The following is a 15,081-nucleotide window of genomic DNA, read 5'->3' as shown; positions in this document are numbered from 1 at the left end:
AAGCTTCAGGGATGTAGTTACTCCGAAGAATCAAGATAGATGGGAGACGGTGAGAGGGGCTGGGAGGAAGCAGTCAATACAGGGATCCCCTGTGGTCGTTCCCCTCAGTAACAAGTATACCGCTTTGGATACTGATGAGGGGACGTACTACCAGTGGTAAGCCACGGTGACAGGACCTCCAGCACCGAGTCCGTCACTGTGGCTCAGAAGGGAAGGGGGGGGGAGCAGGAGAGTAATAGTTATTGGGGACTCGATAGTTGGAGGCACAGATAGACGGTTCTGTGGCAACGAAAGAGACTCACGGATGGTATGTTGCCTCCCGGGTGCCGGGGTCCGTGACGTCTCGGACCGTGTTTTCAGAATCCTTAAGGGGGAGGGGGAACAGTCACAAGTTGTGGTACACATCAGTACCAACGACATACGTAAGAGAACGGACGGGGATTTAAAACAGGAATTTAGGGAGCTAGGGTGGAAGCTGAGAGCCAGGACAAACCATGTTGTCATCTCTGGTTTGTTGCCGGTGCGACGTGCTAGCGAGTTGAGGAACAGGGAGGAAGTGCAGATAAACACGCGGCTGCAGGGATGGTGTAGGAGGGAGGGTTACAGTTACGTGGATAATTGGAGCACATTCTGCGGAAGGTGGGACCTGTACAGACAGGGCGGTTTGCACCTGAACCAGAGGGGCACCAATATCCTGGGAGGGAAATTTGCTACGGCTCTTCGGGGCGGTTTAAACTAATTTGTCAGAGGGATGGGAAAACGAGCTGTAGTCCAGAAGCCAGTGTTGAGAGCAGTGAGGTACTGAGGAGGGTATCAAGGTCGCAGGAGTGTACCGGCAGACAGAAAGGTGGGTTGAATTGTGTCTACTTCAGTGCAAGGAGCATCCGGAATAAGGTAGGTGAACTTAGAGCGTGGATTTGTACTTGGGACTAAGATGTTGTGGCCATTACGGAGACATGGTTAGAACAGGGACAGGAATGGTTGTTGGAAGTTCCGGGGTATAGATGTTTCAGTAAGAGTAGGGAAGGTGGAAAAAGAGGTGGAAGAGTAGCATTATTAATCAAGGATATTTTAACGGCTGCAGGAAGGCAGTTCAAAGGGGATCTGCCTACTGAGGTAATATGAGCTGAAGTTAGAAATAGGAAAGGAGCGGTCATGTTGTTAGGAGTTTTCTATGGACCACCAAATAGTAATAGAGATGCAGAGGAAGAAATCGCAAAACAGATTATGGATAGGTGTGGAGGTCTCAGGGTAGTTGTCATGGGTGACTAACTTTCCAAATATTGATTGGAACCTCTATAGGTCAAACAGTTCGGATGGGGCAGTTTTTGTAAAGTGTGTGCAGGAGGGTTTCCTGACACAATATGTGGATAGGCTGACAAGAGGGGGGGCCACATTGGATTTGGTACTCCGTAATGAACCGGGCCAAGTGGTAGATTTGTTTGTGGGAGAGCACTTTGGAGATAGTGACCACAATTCGCTGTTTTTCACTATTGCAATGGAGAGGGATAGGGCCATATGGCAGGGCAACGTTTATAATTGGGGGAGGGGTAATTATGATGCGATTAGGCAAGAATTAGGGATCTCTCCCTCTCCTCAACACACATGCCCCCTCTCCCCAACACACACTCTCCCTCTTCCCAACACACACTCTCCTCTTCCCAACACACACTCTCCTCTCCCCAACACACACTCTCCTCTCCCCAAAGCACACTCTCCCTCCCCCAACGCACACTCTCCCTCTCCCCAACACAAACTCTCCCTCTCCCCAACACAAACTCCCTCTCCCCAACACAAACTCCCTCTCCCCAACACACACTCCCTCTCCCCAATACACTCTCCCCTTCTCCCCAACACACAATCTCCCTCTCCCCAACACACACTCCCTCTCCCCAACACACACTACCTCTCCCCAACACACACTCCCTCGCCCCAACACACACGCTCCCACTCCCCAACACACACTCTCCCTCTCCCCAACACACACTCTCCCTCTCCCCAACACACTCTCCCTCTCCCCAACACACTCTCCCTCTCCCCAACACACACACTCCTTCCCCCCAACACACTCTCCCTCTCCCTAACACATGCACTCTCCCTCTCCCCAACACATACACTCTCCCTCTCCCCAACGCACTCTCCCACTCCCCAACACACACTCTCCCTGTTCCCAACACACACTCTCCTCTCCCCAACGCACACTCTCCCTCCCCCAACGCACACACTCCCTCTCCCCAACGCACACTCTCCATCTCCCCAACGCACACTCTCCCTCTCCCGAACACACACTCTCCCTCACCCGAACACACACTCACCCTCTCCCCAACACACACTCTCCATCTCCCCAACACACACTCTCCATCTCCCCAACACACACTCTCCCTCTCCCCAACACACACTCTCCCTCTCCCCAACACACACTCTCCCTCTCCCCAACACACTCTCTCCCACTCCCCAACACACACTCTCCCTCTCCCCAACACACACTATCCCTCTCCCCAACATACACACTCCCTCTCCCCAACGCACACTCTCCATCTCCCCAACGCACACTCTCCCTCTCCCGAACACACACTCTCCCTCTCCCGAACACACACTCTCCCTCTCCCCAACACACACTCACCCTCTCCCCAACACACACTCTCCATCTCCCCAATACACACTCTCCCTCTCCCCAACACACACTCTCCCTCTCCCCAACACACACTCTCCCTCTCCCCAACACACACTCTCCCTCTCCCCAACACACACTCTCCCTCTCCCCAACACACACTCTCCCTCTCCCCAACACACACTCTCCCTCTCCCCAACACACACTATCCCTCTCCCCAACATACACGCACCCTCTCCCCAACACACTCTCCCTCTCCTCAACACACACTCTCCCTCTCCCCAACACACACTCTCCCTCTCCCCAACACATACTCTCCCTCTCACCAAAACACACTCTCCCTCTCCCCAACAAACACACTCCCTCTCCCCAACACACACTCCGCCTCTCCCCAAAACACATTCCCCCTCTCCCCAACAAACACTCACCCTCTCCCCAACTCACACACTCCCTCTCCCCAACACACATTCTCCCTCCGCCAACACACACTCTCCCCAACACACTCTCCCTCTCCCCAACACACACTCTCCCTCTCCCCAACACACACTCTCCCTCTCCCCAACACACACTCTCCCTCTCCCCAACACACACTCTCCCTCTCCCCAACACACTCTCCCTCTCCCCAACACCCACTCTCCCACTCCCCAACACACACTCTCCCTTTCCCCAACACACACTCTCCCTCTCCCCAACACACACTCTCCCTCTCCCCAACACACACTATCCCTCTCCCCAACACACACTATCCCTCTCCCCAACATACACGCTCCCTCTCCCTAACACACTCTCCCTCTCCTCAACACACACTCTCCCTCTCCCCAACACACACTCGCCCTCTCACCAACACACACTCTCCCTCTCACCAACACACACTCTCCCTCTCCCCAACAAACACACTCCCTCTCCCCAACAAACACACTCCCTCTCCCCAACAAACACACTCCCTCTCCCCAACACACACTCCGCCTCTCCCCAAAACACATTCCCCCTCTCCCCAACACACACTCACCCTCTCCCCAACTCACACATTCCCTCTCCCCAACACACACTCTCCCGCCGCCAACACACACTCTCCCCAACACACTCTCCCTTTCCCCAACACACACTCTCCCTCTCCCCAACACACACTCTCCCTCTCCCCAACACACACTCTCCCACTCCCCAACACACACTCTCCCTCTCCCCAACACACACTCTCCCTCTCACCAACACACACTCTCCCTCTCCCCAACACCCACTCTCCCTCTCCCCAACACACACTCTCCCTCTCCCCAACAAACACATTCCCTCTCCCCAACTCACACTCTCACTCTCCCCAACAAACACACTCCCTCTCCCCAACTCACACTCCCCCTCTCCCCAACAATCACTCACCCTCTCCCCAACTCAAACTCTCCCTCTCCCCAACACACACTCTCTCCCTCCGCCAACACACACTCTCCCCAACACACTCTCCCTCTCCCGAACACACACTCTCCCTCTCCCCAACAAACACACTCCCTCTCCCCAACTCACACTCCCCCTCTCCCCAAAACACATTCCCCCTCTCCCCAACAAACACTCACCCTCTCCCCAACTCACACTCTCCCTCTCCCCAACACACACTCTCTCCCTCCGCCAACACACACTCTCCCCAACACACTCCCTCTCCCCAACACACACTCTCCCTCTCCCCAACACACACTCTCCCTCTCCCCAACACACAATCTCCCTCTCCCCAACACACAATCTCCCTCTCCCCAACACACACTCCCCCTCTCCCCAACACACTCCCCCTCTCCTCAACACACTCCCCCTCTCCCCAACACACTCTCCCTCTCCCCAACACACTCTCCCTCTCCCCAACACACACGCTCCCTCTCCCCAACACACACTCTCCCTCTCCCCAACACACACTCTCCCTCTCCCCAACACACACTCTCCCTCTCCCCAACACACACTCTCCCTCTCCCCAACACACACTCTCCCTCTCCCCAACACACACTCTCCCTCTCCCCAACACACACTCTCCCTCTCCCCAACACACACTCTCCCTCTCCCCAACACACACTCTCCCTCTCCCCAACACACACTCTCCCTCTCCCCAACACACACTCTCCCTCTCCCCAACACACACTCTCCCTCTCCCCAACACACACTCTCCCTCTCCCCAACACACACTCTCCCTCTCCCCAACACACACTCTCCCTCTCCCCAACACACACTCTCCCTCTCCCCAACACACACTCTCCCTCTCCCCAACACACACTCTCCCTCTCCCCAACACACACTCTCCCTCTCCCCAACACACACTCTCCCTCTCCCCAACACACACTCTCCCTCTCCCCAACACACACTCTCCCTCTCCCCAACACACACTCTCCCTCTCCCCAACACACACTCTCCCTCTCCCCAACACACACTCTCCCTCTCCCCAACACGCACTCTCCGTCTACCCAACACGCACTCTCCCTCTCCCCAACACGCACTCTCCCTCTCCCCAACACGCACTCTCCCTCTCCCCAACACACACTCTCCCTCTCCCCAACACACACTCTCCCTCTCCCCAACACGCACTCTCCCTCTCCCCAACACACACTCTCCCTCTCCCCAACACACACTCTCCCTCTCCCCAACACACACTCTCCCTCTCCCCAACACACACTCTCCCTCTCCCCAACACACACTCTCCCTCTCCCCAGCACACACTCTCCCTCTCCCCAGCACACACTCTCCCTCTCCCCAACACACACTCTCCCTCTCCCCATCACACACTCTCCCTCTCCCCATCACACACTCTCCCTCTCCCCAACACACACTCTCCCTCTCCACAACACACACTCTCCCTCTCCCCAACACACAATCTCCCTCTCCCCAACACACAATCTCCCTCTCCCCAACACACACTCCCCCTCTCCCCAACACACACTCCCCCTCTCCCCAACACACTCTCCCTGTCCCCAACACACACTCTCCCTCTCCCCAACACACACTCTCCCTCTCCCCAACACACTCTCCCCCTCTCCCCAACACACACTCCCCCTCTCCCCAACAAACTCTCCCTCTCCCCAACACACACACTCCCTCTCCCCCGCCAACACACACTCACTCTCTCCCTCTCCCCAACACACAATCTCCCTCTCCCCAACACACACTCCCCCTCTCCCCAACACACTCCCCCCTCTCCCCAACACACTCACCCTCTCCCCAACACACACTCTCCCTCTCCCCAACACACTCTCCCCCTCTCCCCAACACACACTCCCCCTCTCCCCAACACACACTCCCCCTCTCCCCAACACACACTCCCCCTCTCCCCAACAAACTCTCCCTCTCCCCAACACACACACTCCCTCTCCCCCGCCAACACACACTCACTCTCTCCCTATCCCCAACACAATTTCCTTCTCCCCAACCCACACTCCACCTCTCCCCAACACACACCCCCCCTCCCCAACACACACTCTCCCTCTCCCCAACAAACACTCTCCCTCTCCCCAACAAACTCTCCCTCTCCCCAACACACACACACCCTCTCCCCCGCCAACACACACTCACTCTCTCCCTCTCCCGAACACACTCTCCCTCTCCCCAACACACACTCTCCCTCTCCCCAACACACACTCTCCCTCTCCCCAACACACACTCTCCCTCTCCCCAACACACACTCTCCCTCTCCCCAACACACACTCTCCCTCTCCCCAACACACACTCTCCCTCACCCCAACACACACTCTCCCTCACCCCAACACTCACTCTCCCTCTCCCCAACACACACTCTCCCTCTCCCCAACACACACTCTCCCTCTCCCCAACACACACTCTCCCTCTCCCCAACACACACTCTCCCTCTCCCCAACACTCACTCTCCCTCTCCCCAACACACACTCTCCCTCTCCCCAACACACAATCTCCCTCTCCCCAACACACAATCTCCCTCTCCCCAACACACAATCTCCCTCTCCCCAACACACACTCCCCCCTCTCCCCAACACACTCCCCCTCTCCCCAACACACACTCTCCCTCTCCCCAACACACACTCTCCCTCTCCCCCGCCAACACACACTCACTCTCTCCCTCTCCCCAACACACTCTCCTTCTCCCCAACACACTCCACCTCTCCCCAACACACACTCCCCCCTCCCCAACACACACTCCCCCCTCCCCAAAACACATTCCCCCTCTCCCCAACAAACTCTCCCTCTCCCCAACACACACTCTCCCTCTCCCCAACACACACTCTCCCTCTCCCCAACACACACTCTCCCTCTCCCCAACACACACTCTCCCTCTCCCCAACACACACTCTCCCTCTCCCCAATACACACTCTCCCTCTCCCCAACACACACTCTCCCTCTCCCCAACACACACTCTCCCTCTCCCCAACACACACTCTCCCTCTCCCCAACACACACTCTCCCTCACCCCAACACACACTCTCCCTCTCCCAACACACACTCTCCCTCTCCCCAACACACACTCTCCCTCTATCCAACACACTCTCCCTCTCCCCAACACACACTCTCCCTCTCCCCAACACACACTCTCCCTCTCCCCAACACACACTCTCCCTCTCCCCAACACACACTCTCCCTCTCCCCAACACTCACTCTCCCTCTCCCCAACACACACTCTCCCTCTCCCCAACACACACTCTCCCTCTCCCCAACACACACTCTCCCTCTCCCCAACACACACTCTCCCTCTCCCCAACACACACTCTCCCTCTCCCCAACACACACTCTCCCTCTCCCCAACACACACTCTCCCTCTCCCCAACACACACTCTCCCTCTCCCCAACACACACTCTCCCTCTCCCCAACACACAATCTCCCTCTCCCCAACACACACTCCCCCTCTCCCCAACACACACTCCCCCTCTCCCCAACACACTCCCCCTCTCCCCAACACACTCTCCCTCTCCCCAACACACACTCTCCCTCTCCCCAACACACACTCTCCCTCTCCCCAACACACACTCTCCCTCTCCCCAACACACACTCTCCCTCTCCCCAACACACACTCTCCCTCTCCCCAACAAACTCTCCCTCTCCCCAACACACACACTCCCTCTCCCCAGCCAACACACACTCACTCTCTCCCTCTCCCCAACACACAATCTCCCTCTCCCCAACACACACTCCCCCTCTCCCCAACACACTCCCCCTCTCCCCAACACACTCACCCTCTCCCCAACACACACTCTCCCTCTCCCCAACACACACTCTCCCTCTCCCCAACACACACTCCCCCTCTCCCCAACACACACTCCCCCTCTCCCCAACACACACTCCCCCTCTCCCCAACAAACTCTCCCTCTCCCCAACACACACACTCCCTCTCCCCCGCCAACACACACTCACTCTCTCCCTCTCCCCAACACAATTTCCTTCTCCCCAACACACACTCCACCTCTCCCCAACACACACCCCCCCTCCCCAACACACACTCTCCCTCTCCCCAACACACACTCTCCCTCTCCCGAACACACACTCTCCCTCTCCCCAACACACACTCTCCCTCTCCCCAACACACACTCTCCCTCTCCCCAACACACACTCTCCCTCTCCCCAACACACACTCCCCCTCTCCCCAACACACACTCTCCCTCTCCCCAACACACACACACCCTCTCCCCCGCCAACACACACTCACTCTCTCCCTCTCCCGAACACACTCTCCCTCTCCCCAACACACACTTTCCCTCTCCCCAACACACACTCTCCCTCTCCCCAACACACACTCTCCCTCTCCCCAACACACACTCTCCCTCTCCCCAACACACACTCTCCCTCTCCCCAACACACACTCTCCCTCTCCCCAACACACACTCTCCCTCTCCCCAACACACACTCTCCCTCTCCCCAACACACACTCTCCCTCACCCCAACACTCACTCTCCCTCTCCCCAACACCCACTCTCCCTCTCCCCAACACACACTCGCCCTCTCCCCAACACACACTCTCCCTCTCCCCAACACACACTCTCCCTCTCCCCAACACACACTCTCCCTCTCCCCAACACACACTCTCCCTCTCCCCAACACTCACTCTCCCTCTCCCCAACACACACTCTCCCTCTCCCCAACACACACTCTCCCTCTCCCCAACACACACTCTCCCTCTCCCCAACACACACTCTCCCTCTCCCCAACACACACTCTCCCTCTCCCCAACACACACTCTCCCTCTCCCCAACACACACTCTCCCTCTCCCCAACACACACTCTCCCTCTCCCCAACACACACTCTCCCTCTCCCCAACACACACTCTCCCTCACCCCAACACTCACTCTCCCTCTCCCCAACACCCACTCTCCCTCTCCCCAACACACACTCGCCCTCTCCCCAACACACACTCTCCCTCTCCCCAACACACACTCTCCCTCTCCCCAACACACACTCTCCCTCTCCCCAACACACACTCTCCCTCTCCCCAACACTCACTCTCCCTCTCCCCAACACACACTCTCCCTCTCCCCAACACACACTCTCCCTCTCCCCAACACCCACTCTCCCTCTCCCCAACACACACTCTCCCTCTCCCCAACACACACTCTCCCTCTCCCCAACACACACTCTCCCTCTCCCCAACACACACTCTCCCTCTCCCCAACACACACTCTCCCTCTCCCCAACACACACTCTCCCTCTCCCCAACACACACTCTCCCTCTCCCCAACACACACTCTCCCTCTCCCAAACACACACTCTCCCTCTCCCCAACACACACTCTCCCTCTCCCCAACACACACTCTCCCTCTCCCCAACACACACTCTCCCTCTCCCCAACACACACTCTCCCTCACCCCAACACACACTCTCCCTCTCCCCAACACACACTCTCCCTCTCCCCAACACACACTCTCCCTCTCCCCAACACACATTCTCCCTCCGCCAACACACACTCTCCCCAACACACTCTCCCTCTCCCCAACACACACTCTCCCTCTCCCCAACACACACTCTCCCTCTCCCCAACACACACTCTCGCTCTCCCCAACACACACTCTCCCTCTCCCCAACACACTCTCCCTCTCCCCAACACCCACTCTCCCACTCCCCAACACACACTCTCCCTTTCCCCAACACACACTCTCCCTCTCCCCAACACACACTCTCCCTCTCCCCAACACACACTATCCCTCTCCCCAACATACACGCTCCCTCTCCCTAACACACTCTCCCTCTCCTCAACACACACTCTCCCTCTCCCCAACACACACTCGCCCTCTCACCAACACACACTCTCCCTCTCACCAACACACACTCTCCCTCTCCCCAACAAACACACTCCCTCTCCCCAACAAACACACTCCCTCTCCCCAACAAACACACTCCCTCTCCCCAACACACACTCCGCCTCTCCCCAAAACACATTCCCCCTCTCCCCAACACACACTCACCCTCTCCCCAACTCACACATTCCCTCTCCCCAACACACACTCTCCCGCCGCCAACACACACTCTCCCCAACACACTCTCCCTTTCCCCAACACACACTCTCCCTCTCCCCAACACACACTCTCCCTCTCCCCAACACACACTCTCCCACTCCCCAACACACACTCTCCCTCTCCCCAACACACACTCTCCCTCTCACCAACACACACTCTCCCTCTCCCCAACACCCACTCTCCCTCTCCCCAACACACACTCTCCCTCTCCCCAACAAACACATTCCCTCTCCCCAACTCACACTCTCACTCTCCCCAACAAACACACTCCCTCTCCCCAACTCACACTCCCCCTCTCCCCAACAATCACTCACCCTCTCCCCAACTCAAACTCTCCCTCTCCCCAACACACACTCTCTCCCTCCGCCAACACACACTCTCCCCAACACACTCTCCCTCTCCCGAACACACACTCTCCCTCTCCCCAACAAACACACTCCCTCTCCCCAACTCACACTCCCCCTCTCCCCAAAACACATTCCCCCTCTCCCCAACAAACACTCACCCTCTCCCCAACTCACACTCTCCCTCTCCCCAACACACACTCTCTCCCTCCGCCAACACACACTCTCCCCAACACACTCCCTCTCCCCAACACACACTCTCCCTCTCCCCAACACACACTCTCCCTCTCCCCAACACACAATCTCCCTCTCCCCAACACACAATCTCCCTCTCCCCAACACACACTCCCCCCTCTCCCCAACACACACTCCCCCTCTCCCCAACACACTCCCCCTCTCCTCAACACACTCCCCCTCTCCTCAACACACTCCCCCTCTCCCCAACACACTCTCCCTCTCCCCAACACACAATCTCCCTCTCCCCAACACACACTCCCCCTCTCCCCAACACACTCCCCCTCTCCCCAACACACTCACCCTCTCCCCAACACACACTCTCCCTCTCCCCAACACACACTCTCCCTCTCCCCAACACACACTCTCCCTCTCCCCAACACACACTCTCCCTCTCCCCAACACACACTCCCCCTCTCCCCAACACACACTCCCCCTCTCCCCAACACACACTCCCCCTCTCCCCAACAAACTCTCCCTCTCCCCAACACACACACTCCCTCTCCCCCGCCAACACACACTCACTCTCTCCCTCTCCCCAACACAATTTCCTTCTCCCCAACACACACTCCACCTCTCCCCAACACACACCCCCCCTCCCCAACACACACTCTCCCTCTCCCCAACACACACTCTCCCTCTCCCGAACACACACTCTCCCTCTCCCCAACACACACTCTCCCTCTCCCCAACACACACTCTCCCTCTCCCCAACACACACTCTCCCTCTCCCCAACACACACTCGCCCTCTCCCCAACACACACTCTCCCTCTCCCCAACACACACACACCCTCTCCCCCGCCAACACACACTCACTCTCTCCCTCTCCCGAACACACTCTCCCTCTCCCCAACACACACTCTCCCTCTCCCCAACACACACTCTCCCTCTCCCCAACACACACTCTCCCTCTCCCCAACACACACTCTCCCTCTCCCCAACACACACTCTCCCTCTCCCCAACACACACTCTCCCTCTCCCCAACACACACTCTCCCTCTCCCCAACACACACTCTCCCTCTCCCCAACACACACTCTCCCTCTCCCCAACACACACTCTCCCTCTCCCCAACACACACTCTCCCTCTCCCCAACAAACACACTCCCTCTCCCCAACAAACACACTCCCTCTCCCCAACACACACTCCGCCTCTCCCCAAAACACATTCCCCCTCTCCCCAACACACACTCACCCTCTCCCCAACTCACACATTCCCTCTCCCCAACACACACTCTCCCGCCGCCAACACACACTCTCCCCAACACACTCTCCCTTTCCCCAACACACACTCTCCCTCTCCCCAACACACACTCTCCCTCTCCCCAACACACACTCTCCCACTCCCCAACACACACTCTCCCTCTCCCCAACACACACTCTCCCTCTCACCAACACACACTCTCCCTCTCCCCAACACCCACTCTCCCTCTCCCCAACACACACTCTCCCTCTCCCCAACAAACACATTCCCTCTCCCCAACTCACACTCTCACTCTCCCCAACAAACACACTCCCTCTCCCCAACTCACACTCCCCCTCTCCCCAACAATCACTCACCCTCTCCCCAACTCAAACTCTCCCTCTCCCCAACACACACTCTCTCCCTCCGCCAACACACACTCTCCCCAACACACTCTCCCTCTCCCGAACACACACTCTCCCTCTCCCCAACAAACACACTCCCTCTCCCCAACTCACACTCCCCCTCTCCCCAAAACACATTCCCCCTCTCCCCAACAAACACTCACCCTCTCCCCAACTCACACTCTCCCTCTCCCCAACACACACTCTCTCCCTCCGCCAACACACACTCTCCCCAACACACTCCCTCTCCCCAACACACACTCTCCCTCTCCCCAACACACACTCTCCCTCTCCCCAACACACAATCTCCCTCTCCCCAACACACAATCTCCCTCTCCCCAACACACACTCCCCCTCTCCCCAACACACACTCCCCCTCTCCCCAACACACTCCCCCTCTCCTCAACACACTCCCCCTCTCCTCAACACACTCCCCCTCTCCCCAACACACTCTCCCTCTCCCCAACACACAATCTCCCTCTCCCCAACACACACTCCCCCTCTCCCCAACACACTCCCCCTCTCCCCAACACACTCACCCTCTCCCCAACACACACTCTCCCTCTCCCCAACACACACTCTCCCTCTCCCCAACACACACTCTCCCTCTCCCCAACACACACTCTCCCTCTCCCCAACACACACTCCCCTCTCCCCAACACACACTCCCCCTCTCCCCAACACACACTCCCCCTCTCCCCAACAAACTCTCCCTCTCCCCAACACACACACTCCCTCTCCCCCGCCAACACACACTCACTCTCTCCCTCTCCCCAACACAATTTCCTTCTCCCCAACACACACTCCACCTCTCCCCAACACACCCCCCCCCTCCCCAACACACACTCTCCCTCTCCCCAACACACACTCTCCCTCTCCCGAACACACACTCTCCCTCTCCCCAACACACACTCTCCCTCTCCCCAACACACACTCTCCCTCTCCCCAACACACACTCTCCCTCTCCCCAACACACACTCCCCCTCTCCCCAACACACACTCTCCCTCTCCCCAACACACACACACCCTCTCCCCCGCCAACACACACTCACTCTCTCCCTCTCCCGAACACACTCTCCCTCTCCCCAACACACACTCTCCCTCTCCCCAACACACACTCTCCCTCTCCCCAACACACACACTCTCCCTCTCCCCAACACACACTCTCCCTCTCCCCAACACACACTCTCCCTCTCCCCAACACACACTCTCCCTCTCCCCAACACACACTCTCCCTCTCCCCAACACACACTCTCCCTCTCCCCAACACACACTCTCCCTCACCCCAACACACACTCTCCCTCTCCCCAACACCCACTCTCCCTCTCCCCAACACACACTCGCCCTCTCCCCAACACACACTCTCCCTCTCCCCAACACACACTCTCCCTCTCCCCAACACACACTCTCCCTCTCCCCAACACCACACTCTCCCTCTCCCCAACACTCACTCTCCCTCTCCCCAACACTCACTCTCCCTCTCCCCAACACACACTCTCCCTCTCCCCAACACACACTCTCCCTCTCCCCAACACACACTCCCTCTCCCCAACACACACTCTCCCTCTCCCCAACACACACTCTCCCTCTCCCCAACACACACTCTCCCTCTCCCCAACACACACTCTCCCTCTCCCCAACACACACTCTCCCTCACCCCAACACCCTCTCTCCCTCTCCCCAACACCCACTCTCCCTCTCCCCAACACACACTCGCCCTCTCCCCAACACACACTCTCCCTCTCCCCAACACACACTCTCCCTCTCCCCAACACACACTCTCCCTCTCCCCAACACACACTCTCCCTCTCCCCAACACTCACTCTCCCTCTCCCCAACACACACTCTCCCTCTCCCCAACACACACTCTCCCTCTCCCCAACACCCACTCTCCCTCTCCCCAACACACACTCTCCCTCTCCCCAACACACACTCTCCCTCTCCCCAACACACACTCTCCCTCTCCCCAACACACACTCTCCCTCTCCCCAACACACACTCTCCCTCTCCCCAACACACACTCTCCCTCTCCCCAACACACACTCTCCCTCTCCCAAACACACACTCTCCCTCTCCCCAACACACACTCTCCCTCTCCCCAACACACACTCTCCCTCTCCCCAACACACACTCTCCCTCACCCCAACACACACTCTCTCCCTCTCCCCCAACACACACTCTCCCTCTCCCCAACACACACTCTCCCTCTCCCCAACACACATTCTCCCTCCGCCAACACACACTCTCCCCAACACACTCTCCCTCTCCCCAACACACACTCTCCCTCTCCCCAACACACACTCTCCCTCTCCCCAACACACACTCTCCCTCTCCCCAACACACACTCTCCCTCTCCCCAACACACTCTCCCTCTCCCCAACACCCACTCTCCCACTCCCCAACACACACTCTCCCTTTCCCCAACACACACTCTCCCTCTCCCCAACACACACTCTCCCTCTCCCCAACACACACTATCCCTCTCCCCAACATACACGCTCCCTCTCCCTAACACACTCTCCCTCTCCTCAACACACACTCTCTCCCTCTCCCCAACACACACTCGCCCTCTCACCAACACACACTCTCCCTCTCACCAACACACACTCTCCCTCTCCCCAACAAACACACTCCCTCTCCCCAACAAACACACTCCCTCTCCCCAACAAACACACTCCCCTCTCCCCAACACACACTCCGCCTCTCCCCAAAACACATTCCCCCTCTCCCCAACACACACTCACCCTCTCCCCAACTCACACATTCCCTCTCCCCAACACACACTCTCCCGCCGCCAACACACACTCTCCCAACACACTCTCCCTTTCCCCAACACACACTCTCCCTCTCCCCAACACACACTCTC

This window comes from Scyliorhinus torazame, chromosome 12 (genome assembly GCF_047496885.1).
Source record: "Scyliorhinus torazame isolate Kashiwa2021f chromosome 12, sScyTor2.1, whole genome shotgun sequence".
Classification (NCBI taxonomy): Eukaryota; Metazoa; Chordata; class Chondrichthyes; order Carcharhiniformes; family Scyliorhinidae; genus Scyliorhinus; species Scyliorhinus torazame.
Note: the sequence above shows the minus strand (reverse complement) of the source record.